The sequence below is a fragment of the Teleopsis dalmanni genome, chromosome 2 (genome assembly GCF_002237135.1).
Source record: "Teleopsis dalmanni isolate 2A chromosome 2, ASM223713v2, whole genome shotgun sequence".
Classification (NCBI taxonomy): domain Eukaryota; kingdom Metazoa; phylum Arthropoda; class Insecta; order Diptera; family Diopsidae; genus Teleopsis; species Teleopsis dalmanni.
This window is the reverse complement of record NC_051847.1, coordinates 76,086,881-76,096,230: the sequence shown is the minus strand read 5'-3', so window position 1 is coordinate 76,096,230 and position 9,350 is coordinate 76,086,881.

Here is a 9,350-nt window from a genome sequence, read left to right as displayed (position 1 = left end):
ACGTATTAAATTGTTTCTTAAAGATCTATTTGCAAGGCAGCTAAAAGGTAGAACGATTTTAAGTTTTGTTTGTATATATTGAGTGGCTTAGGGCCATGTTATGTAGAGTGTCATGGGCTCGTCAAAATTGACTCTTTTGGGCAATGACAAGATACGATACGATTTGAGGTATTAAGTTGTTCTTTAAAGATCTATTTGCAAGTCAGGTAAAAGGTGGAAAGATTTTAAGTTTTTTTTGTATATATTGAGAGGCTTAGGGCCATGTTATGTACAGTGTCATGGTCTCGTCAAAATTGACTCTTTTGGGCAATGACAGTAAACGATACGATTTGAGGTATTAAATTGTTCCTTAAAGATCTATTTGCAAGTCAGGTAAAAGGTGGAAAGATTTTAAGTTTTTTTTGTATATATTGAGAGGCTTAGGGCCATGTTATGTAGAGTGTCATGAGCTCATCAAAATTGATTCTTTTGGGCAATGACGAAAATGCATCACAGAAATTGGGTTCGTCAAAATTGGCTATATCAAAGAAAAATATCAAAGATCCGTCCTGGCGGTTTATACGGCTGTACAATTCATAACTATTAAAAAGATAACTGCAACTGGTTTTACAATGTATTTTGTTGTTGCAGCAGTGTCCTTAATTGAAGTTTATTCCTTAATTGAAGTGTTTATACCCATTCGCTTTTAGGTTCAAGCACTAACTCAAATGGTATTCACATTTTATTCACTGCTCTTATTATATAGCCATTAAAAACAGTTAGTTGGTCAATATAAATTTTTGCAATGGAAACATTAAAATTTAATAATTATTTGACAAATCTAAAAGCTTCATTCAACTGGAAATTGATTAATAATGAGATAAAGTTTTTACCCATAGTACAGTATTTTTTCAAAAGCTATTTTTTAAATATAGAAAAATAATATTTTTATTATTTTTTATTAAAAAGTAAATTAAAAATTATTCATGTGAAACGAGTTCTAAAACTCGGAATTAAATTACATTGCTGCAATTTTTTTTATTTTTACAGATAAGAATATATTAATTAGATTAAAAATTGAAAAAATTATAAAAAAAAATTAATCAAAATTGTTTAGGGTAAATTGTTAATAAAGAAGATGAGTATACAGGGTACAAAAGATAGGCTAATACATTTAGGAAGAAGCGGCCAATAAATTTAAAAAGTATCTTTTCAGTTTCAGGAACGAATAATTCCTTTAAGGTATTAACTATATTGTGTTATGTATTTTGTGATTTGGCAGCACTAATTCAGTAATATATGCTTAACAGAACTCTCGTCTATGTCATGCTATGAGTAGTTTTAATGATCCATTTTACAACATGGATCGTTTAACAATTTTGTGAAAATTTTTTTCTCAAAAGGTTTTTGATTTTATAATTAAGGGATGGCACTCATTTTTGACTTGGTTTATATGTATATAATATACACATATAAAGTTGTTGCATTTGAAGCAGTGAAATCAGCTATTAACATTTAAAATAACCTTGCATTCATCAAATCTTTTTGTATAGTGCGGCATTTAATCTAGAGATATGAAAGGGTCGTCATGTATATAATCAAAATTAACGAAGATGTGATACAAACCAATAATTATGATTGCTGCAGCTATATGATTACCAATTTTTATTGCGTTGGGTTGAAGATATAAATATAGAAAACTTCTTGTTTTGGCCTTGCTATGTAGGAGATTTCCCTAATTTTACGTTTTATCATGTGAACTTAATACTACTTAACTACTAAAAATTTTTAGTACGTATACGGAAATGTTTGTGTTTATGCTGATAATTCTAAAAATCTCGACGTTTTGAAAACGAATATCTATCAAGTTATAATCGATCACTTCCCCGGAGACCCGGTCTACCCATACGCCTTCTTCCACACTTTTTCGCTGGAGCATCTTCATATATTCTTCATATCTTCATCTATTTGTAGAATTATATCAATGTCGTGATAAAGCTCGTACAGTTCGTAGTTCATTCGTATGCGGTAGTAACAAAGATCTTACGAAAAACTTTTCTCTCGAACACTCCCAGTACTGCTTCATCATTCTGTGATAACGTCTATGCTTCTGCGCCATACAGAAGCACAGGAAGGGTGAGCCAATTATAGAGCGTAAGATTCGTTTGTCGAAATAGAGCTCTACATCAAATTTATTCACTGAGGCCATAGTAGCACCTATTAGCAAAGGTGATCCTTCGCATCATCCCCAGGTAGATTAAATCCTTTACAGATTCGAAAGTATAGTCGCCAGCCACTAGTCGGCGTCCAAATGACGCACATTTCTACAAGTAGCCGACATATGCTTCGTTTTGCCCTCATTCACCGCTAAGCCCATTTTTGCAAATTCCTTTTCGATACACTGAAATAAAGGTTTTATAGTAATCTCAGTCACAAAAGGGTTTTAAAAATAGTTGTACATATATAGTTTGTTTGAATTTTTATTTTGCGATTTTTATTAATTTCGGTTTGAATATTTTACAACAATAAAAATTATTATAATTGAGTAATAAAAATGATTATTTCTTGTAAAAACTTCAATTAAAAGTCTGGTTCTGCGAATACGAATCATTAACTTAAATTTTAATTAGTAATAAAAAATTTCTTTATAGTAGTATTAAATATACAAATAAGATTTATATACCTATTAGACTCAATTTTCTTTAAACATTATAATGTCTGCTTATAAGTGCTATTGAGTATATTCAACTTTTTAAGTAGTTTTATATAGAAATAAAAATATTTTCTAAATAACGTTTTTATTTATTTTAATTTTTATAAAGTACACTTAATATAAAATTTATCTGAAATAATTGCCTACCACAATAATAATTAATAATAATTGTTTAACTGTAATTACTTTGTTTTGCTTCTATATTCAAATTATTTAGCTGAATTCGTAGCCTTTCAAGTACTCATCTGAAACTTTTTTTTTTTTTTTTTTTTTGCGGTAGGTGGAAAGCATCGAAAGCCGCAGTGTGAGACTTGAACCCACTAAAACCACCTCTTAGGAATGAATGGAGAAGATTCCCACAGCAATGTGGGAACTTCATTCCAGTAATCAGGGGAGAGAGAAAGTAGATAGACTTAATACCTAGGTGAACTAGGTTCATCTAAGTCAGAAAGCAAGGGCATGAATTAAGAAGAAAGGATGATAATGAAGGTAGTGGGGTTACGGCTAGTTAGCGGGGGTGTGGCTAGTGATAAACTTTGTGACCAGGGTCACGAAAGCCGCGGTTAAAGAGAGGAATAGCGAGAGGATTTTGGCCCAGCTCGTCAAAATAGTGGAGAAGGTACTGTGGAGGTTTAAAACGTAAAGCTAGAACAAGGTCTACTGGGAGAGTATCTGGACAAGAGACATCAGGAGGGAGGTCGTGGAGCCGGGTGAGATACCTACGGGCAAGTGTCAAAAGGTACTCATCAACACGAGTAATCTTGGCATTGTGGTACAGAGTGGAGATAGGAAAGTGCTTGCCGTTGGGCTTGCGTTTATAGTTGGTGCAATCACGGAGAAGTTTCCGCTCAAACAGGCGGATTCTTTCCATCTGAGCAGAGGTGATGGCAGACCAAATAGGAAAGGCATAAGTGAGGAGAGGACGAATAAGCTGCTTATAGCAGAGTAGCTTAACTTTACAGTTAAGCTGGTTGTGTCTTCGAAGTGCAGTTTTGAGTTGAGTGTGCCTGAACCGGGCGTTACGGATGGCATAGTCAACATGTGATATAAAATTGTGTTGAGATGAGAAGACAATACCAAGATATTTCAGCTTGGGGACAAGCTGAATTGGAGAATTGTTGAGCCTGAGCTGAATATTAGAGGTGCTAAAACCTCTAGGACGATCACGCTGCTGGCCAAGAAAGGCAATGGCAGAGATCTTAGAGGGATTGAGTTTAATCTTCCACTTGGTGTAATAGTCGAAGAGGGCTCCAAGGTGGGTATTAAGCTCATTGGAAAGGCGGTGAGGATTAGATGACCGCATGAAGACAAGGCAGTCATCGGCGAAGCAGATTTGCTTAACAGGGGCCCGCGGAAAAGGAATGTCTGCTATAAACAGGTTAAAAAGAAGGGGTCCAAGAACCGAGCCCTGAGGGACACCGGCGTCGATGGGGAAATCTCGAGACAGAGAGGAACCGACTCGAACCTGAAAGGTTCTGCTGGACAGAAAATTGTGGACCACACTACAGAGCGCAGGGGAGAAGCCGAACTGGTGAAGCTTTAAAATTAAACCTTCAAACCAGACAGTATCAAAGGCTTTTTCAATGTCAAGACTTAATGCCACAGTGGGCTGCTTATTGAAAAAGCCTATGCATATCTCATTTTGGAGATGATGCAGGGCATGAAGAGTGGAGGTTTGGCTTCTGAAGCCAAACTGATAAGAAGGAATAATATTATTCCTTGAGGAGAAGGACTTCAGCTTGCTTGCTATGAAAGTCTCATAGAGCTTACTGACGGAGTTGAGGAGAGAAATGGGACGATAGCTGAAGGGGTCACATTTAGGTTTGCCACTCTTGGCAATGGGACAAACTATGGCCTTCCTCCATGGCTGGGGGAAGGAACCAGTGTTGTACGCATGGTTGAAGAGCATGGCGCACTTTTTAAAAAAGAGTGGTGAGAAACGCCTCATAGCGTAAAAAGACACGCAATCAGTGCCAGATGACTTTTTAGGGGCTTTAAGCCGAAGTATGTTAGTAAGATCAATTGGGGTGAGAAACCCTTGAGTGTCTTCAACATTGATGCAGTGAGCGGGAAACTGCGGGGAGAAAGTAACAATGCTTTCATTAAAAGCATCAAAAAGCCCATGCACTACAGAATTTGTAGTGGACATAAAGTGGCGCTCGCCTAGGCCAGCCGTAAGACGGTGATTAGTCACAAAGACTTCACCAAAGACGTTGGCTTTATCGAAGTCATCATATGCTATGGTGTTGCCATAGCGGAGATCAGAAATGGACCTATTTGATCCGCAGATTTGCCTGATCGTGCTGAAGACGTCAGGCCGGCACTGGGTGGCCCGAAGTTTGGCACTAAGGGAATTGAACCTGGCTTGGTTGACCCTCTGGGCAATTATGGTGTCCAGGTTCTTAAGGATAGCTTGGAACGCATGAGCTTGCGTGGATGCAACCTGTCTAAGGCGATAATATCTGCGGCGAAGCGATTTCCTCAGTTTAATGAGGTGAAGGGTAGTAGTATCAAGTGGAACTTGATAAAATTTGCGAACATGCACCTTCGGAACATGCTCATCAATTGTGGAGGCGAAGATGCTTTCAAGAGTAAGGGCAGCAAAATCAATCTCCACCGGAGTCATGTTCCTGTGTTCGGGAATGCTCAAATTGAGAAGGAGCTGGTCAAGAGTGAGATTGAACTCTGACCAGTTGGTGCTGGGAAAATTAAAAAAAGTGCGAGGACAGGCACGAGCAGCTCTGCAGTCGTGAAGCGCAAGCTTTACGGCTTGGTGGTCAGAAATGCCGTCTATGACTCGTGGGTCACCGAGGCTGGGAAGAAGGCGATTATCCGCTAAAAAAAAGTCAATGATACTATTGACATGAGTCGGAACCGAAGGAGCTACCACACTTAGAATAGGACTGACTGGGCTACTAGTTAGCCAGTTGAATAGCCTGGTGCCATTGAAACAAGAGGCAGCATTATTCCAAAAGGGGTGCTTACTATTAAAGTCACCACCGATAAGAAAGGGGTTAGGAGACAAGGAAGCAAGAGTGCCCAGATCATGTGGGTCAATGGAAGAAACAATAGAGTATGTGTGGTAGATGCAAAAGATATTGAGATCAGGGCGATTGGAGAGAGAAAGAGTAATACCAACCGCCTCAAGAGAAACAAGTGAGGGGATGTGAATCCTAGAACACTTGAGAGAGTCTTTTACCAAGATGGCGACTCCCCCGCCGACGCCGTCCCTATCGAACCGGATAAAATTATATCCTCTGACATCAACAACGTTCCTGATATTGAGCCGTGTTTCAGTCACAAGGATGATATGAGGGTTGTTGCGTTCAGCAAAATCCGCGAAAAGAGCACGCCTAAGATTGGAGTGTATCGAATTGACATTTATGAGAATGATCCTTAGATCATTCATCTCAGTGCCAATTCGAGGACTTTCTGGACAAGAAAGGCTTTCTTGTCAGAATGGGGCAGAAGGCTGTACTGCTGTTTAATGCCAGCAGCAAAGGCGAAGATACCCTGAATATCAGGGAGAAAAGAGTCTGACTCAGGAGCACGAATAGGAGAAGGATTAGCTGTCTTAGGCAGCGAAATGGGTTTAGGGGTTGCGGCTTTAGCCGCAGAGGCAAATGAGACACCAGGTCTCACGAAATTTGACGGAGTCCTCAAGTCAATAGACATGAGGGGGGGGATTTTTTGCGCACGAGATTTATTGGCGCGAAGAGAACGCAGCTCCTTATATTTGGAGCAGCGGTAATTGGCCGGATGACCAGTCTGACCGCAGTTGCAGCACTTGGGGATAGTGGCTGCAAGTTGCTCCTGAGTAACTGGATCAAAAGCTGGAGGAGGAAGTTGACACTCGCCACGTAGATGAGACTCACCACAGCGTACACAACGGTGGGGGTAATTACACAGCTTAGCTGTGTGAAAATAGCGTTGACAATTTGAGCATTGAGGGATCTCATTACGAGATTTCTGCTCGAGTGAAATGATGATGTTAAGCGATGGAAGTCGCTTAACATTGAGAAGGGACTTTAAGTCTGTAGAAGGGATAGGATGGAGCTCCCAAATACAAGAATTGGCATACCTAGAGGGGTTACGCTTTGTGAAGCGCGCAGGTGGAGTGACCTTGGAGACCTTCGAGAAGGTGAACTCAGGTAAGTCAGTCGCCAAGGCCGACTTCAAGTCATCCTCATCATAGGATGAGGGGAAGTTCTTAAGGAGGACAGGAGTGACTCGGTCCTCAAAAGGAATGGAGGCAAAACTCTCAACTTTCTGCTCGCGGAGCAGGGAGTTGATGTTATAAAAGGTATCCTTACTCTTAGTTAGGATACGAGTGGTCGTGCCATTTATGCACTTAAACTCATAAGAGGCATTAGGAAAGGCTGATTTGATGGAGGAGCCAAGCTCCTTGACATTGACGCCACGGGCCGTAATGGCTGGTGGCTTGGAAGACTTAGTGGCCGAAGCCAACGGAACTGTAGAGGGAGTGGGAGGATTGGGACCCACAAGGACCTTAGTAGCTACAGAGGGCTTGGGTTTGGGCTTTGGCGCTGGCTTCGGGGTACTAATAATGCTACTCATCTGAAACGGTCAATGGCTTCGTATTTTATACTGTGTTTTATTAACTTTTCTTTTGATTTTTTTTTATTATAAAAACTATTGTTTAAACTTCAACGTAAACAAATTTGAAGGGAAATTTTTTTTAAGTTAATTGTTAAAAAAAATATAATAAAAAAGTTATCTGTGCAAATAACATGAAATTGCTGCAATTATTTACTTTAAGCAATCGCATCTGCGTTTATTCATGAAGTTATGATTCACTTATTGTTGCCCCTAAATAAATAAAATAAAAAATTTATACTGAAATTTATTATTGTTTATATGAATTCACATATATAATATATGTGATTATTATATATAATAATTTAATAATAATTTAAAAAACAAATAAATATTTATTGTAAATAAAATTTTAGTAATGCAACGTTTTTCTATAAAATAAATGCCAACTTTTTCAAAAATATTTGAATATGATTTTTTATTTGAATTCCAATTTAATATACACATTAGCATTAAAAATTTATTTACAAAATGATCACGAAATTGAAATATTTGAAATTATTATTGTTTATTAGTGCAAGCAATGAAACAAATTTGCAATTTGTTTAGTAATTAAAATAGTTTAATAAAACTTTGCATATGCAATAACAATATAAATGCAATAACAACAATAACAACATTATGGTATACCACCGCAATTAAATCAAAAATTTAGATTTTTATCAACCAAAGTCTATGAAGAGTTCTGTGCATCCGGTGCCTCCAGAAAATATTTGAAATTGATTGGGGTTTAGGCAAGCCAAATTAGAGCAAGAGAAGATATCCTGCACGCAAATGAGATTTATAAGGGCACACTTTCAAAAGTTCAAACATCAATACTGTTTGACGAGCACTGAGGTGGAATAAGCAAGATTCTAGGGGCCCTTGTAGCCTAGCCATATCTTAGAAGAAAACAGTGGAACAGAAATTTAAAGATTACAAATTATTTATGGAACAGTCATACTTAATATCATAACAGATTTCGATTTAACTTATAACAAACGCAATATGCTTTACTCAGGAGCCAGAAGTAACACATAGTATATATACACAAATTGCTTACAATTTCATTTATTTTTACTGTAATAATATATATAATTATTGACTATAGTGTCTTTAACTTAATATATAATATTTTTCACTTGTCATTGTGTATGATTATGAAAAAAGTATAGTAAATTAATGAAAATGATTGTAACGTTACAAAAGCTTCGTCGGACACTATATAAAGTACATACAGTCAAACTACCATAACTCGAACTTCTATAACTCTAATTATCTATAACTCGAATTATCTATAATTAGAACTAAATGCACTCTATTTAGGGTTTAGAGAACAAATTACACACAATTACAAAAAAATTCTTTAACTCGAAGTCTCCATAAGTCGAACCTTTTCTTTGCAAAATGGTACTTCGAGTTATGAAAATTTGACTGTATATATATTCTTGATTAGTATGACAAAAGTCTCAGCTGCATGATGTTAAGATGATTGTGAATTGCTGTCACGACCACTATTGCGAGAATTAATTTTAAAAGAAAACCGCTCATATTTAGATCTCTACAGTACTGTCCTGATCATTTTAGAATAAATTAACAAGTTCCCACATATATATATATACCGTTTATTATCTTTAAATAGACAGTTAATAGCATCAATAAATGCTATCTATGAAATATGCCATAAAAAATCAAAAACCTACTTAAAATAATGTAACATATGATGAATTCAGTGTCCAGAGCATTATAATTAACAGATGTCATCCCATTATGTAGCTGTTAATATGTGCTGTCATTTTACAAGGGAAGCATATTATAACATATCTTTGTTCTTGTAGTTCACAACATGATATGACCAATGATCAAGTAGGCAGAGGATGTTTATCTATAAAGCGAACTACCAAAACATTAACAGTAAAACATATACATAAAAACATTATTTTTATGGCCTCATTGGCTGGCCTCATTGATTACTGCACATGGCAACTTCAAGTATCACCTCAAAAAGATAACTCTTGTTGAGGAAGAGACTTGCAAAGTCTATCTAGAAGAAAATGAGAGA